At 57.4% G+C, this 2,002-nt stretch overlaps 1 protein-coding gene across 1 annotated transcript in view; it reads left to right on the top strand.

The window, feature by feature from the left end:
• Positions 1-2,002, top strand: part of SEPTIN7 (septin 7) — a gene marked incomplete at its 5' end in the record, with an annotated part of 58,726 nt that overhangs the window by 51,989 nt on the left and 4,735 nt on the right.

The raw sequence follows: 2,002 nt of genomic DNA, 5'->3' as shown, positions 1-2,002 counted from the left end.
CCCCCGCCCCGCCGCCGCGGCGCCCCCTCCGCATACTCCCCGCAGTGAGACACGCGGGCTTCTCCGCCCGGTGCTGCAGCCACGGCGTCCCCTCCACATACTCCCCGCAGTGAGACACGCGGGCTTCTCCGCCTGGTGCTGCAGCCACGGCGTCCCCTCCACATACTCCCCGCAGTGAGACGCATGGGCTTCGTAGAGACAGCATGGATAGCGCCCCGATGTGACAGGATTGAGGACTGAAAGCAGGCGTGTGGATGATAAAACACACGGCATTGGTGGGAAGGCAGCGCAGCAGGGCGTCAGGAGAGGCCTGGTGTGTTTTCTGTGCAAACGAGTGTCAGGACTTCCCGACGACCTAATGTAGCATCCATGTAACGATTCTTCGGGTCATAATGAACAGGTGGAGCTGCAAAAAATAAAGCGATCAGCGCTAGGCTAGTGCTCAGGGCCAGGTCTGTTGGTAAGCGGAGAAGGAAGCACCGTGGTCGAGCTTAGAGGCGCCCCTGTCTGAGTCACCGACGGTCACAGGTCGGAAACGAGACATCGGCACATTCTGCAAGGTCGGACCTTGGTGATAGGGCACTGTCCGTGTCCCCCCACGGTCCAGGGCCCGAGCCGTCAGGGAGCACAGCAGCAGACGCGACTGCCGTGGAAGCCTCTGCACGCTGAGGCAGGCGTCAGGTGTCCATCAGAAAGACCTTGGGGACCTTGCCGTCAGTGGCGACAAGGAAGAATGGAGGGTGAAGGCACTTTGGTTAGCGGCCATTGGGCAGTTGCTTTGCTCGGTGCCCGAGAAGAGCGGGAGGAAACTGGGCCAGGCCAGAGTAAGTCAGTGATTCAGCGTGACGTTTTCTCAACAGTCTTCATGTCGTAATTGAAAACTTGTAGTCGTAAACGCTGTTTATACAGGGGATGGCAGTAAATATGGGAATATTTTAAAACCACCTTCAGGGGCCAGGCAGGGTGCAGCGGTAGCACAACAGGACCCTCACGGAAAAGGCCCTGGGTTTGCATCCCAGGACCGCCGTGAGCACGTGGGGTGCACGCATGTGCCCGTGGTCTGGGCAGGTTGAAACTGGGATGGGTTGCCCAGGAAGGCCCTGTTGGGGGTACATGCCCCCTCCTCAGAACGAGTCAGTACATAAACTCTGAAGAAAGCCTTACGATAAGATTTAGTGAGAGCCCGGGACCAGCAGCTGGTGTAATGGCTATGTCGCTGGACTCCCATGTAGCTGACCGCGGTTCGAGTCCTGAACCCGGTGGCTTAAACTCACACCAGCTGCATGTGCGTGTGCATGTGTGCCCAAGATCCCGAGAGGAGAATGGAGCAGAAGGGACTGTGGCGTGGCCATCCCCCCTGGGGGTGATTTCTCACTTTCTGTCTCTCTGTCTCTTTCTCTTTCTGGCGAGCACACACGCCCTGTAGCAGAAACCTCTCTTAAAAAAAGTAAATAAATAAAATGTATTGAGAGCCCTGTTTTCTGTGCCTTTGCCAGTATGGCAGTTATGTCCCCACGTGTTAAAGGAGGTTCACATCCCTTCTGTACACCCATCGGGTATGAAAAAATATTTAGCAACTTGGGGATACGTTTTTATTCCTCATTATTTCTCCTTCATCACTAGGCTTTTCTTACCATTGCTCACAAGCCCTTTCCCGGTGACATGGCCATGCGTTTAGGGTAGCCAGAGTGCGTCAGACTCCCTGCCGCCAGACCCTGCAGTTCTGGCATCCCTGGCACCTTCCCTAAATGCCAGCTGCGTGCCCAGCCGTCCTATGCAGAGCAGAGTGTCACACGTCCCCAGCCAGTCCTCCGTGACGCGCCCAGGGGATCGGCCCCAGCACCGCTGCCTGACGAGACGGGGCTGAACGAGGGGCGTGGAGCTGTCTGTCCTAGACCACCTGCCTGCCCTGCCCCTGTATCAGCCTTCCGCCCTTGGCACGAGGAGGCCTAGGGCACTGTTCTGCTGCTTTCTGGCCGAGATGAGCAGTCGCTCCCTACAC

Source organism: Tupaia chinensis, unplaced genomic scaffold (assembly GCF_000334495.1).
Source record: "Tupaia chinensis unplaced genomic scaffold, TupChi_1.0 Scaffold000088_1, whole genome shotgun sequence".
Taxonomy (NCBI): Eukaryota; Metazoa; Chordata; class Mammalia; order Scandentia; family Tupaiidae; genus Tupaia; species Tupaia belangeri.
The sequence above is the reverse complement of the archived record's forward strand: the minus strand, read 5'-3'. Positions and strand labels throughout refer to the sequence as shown.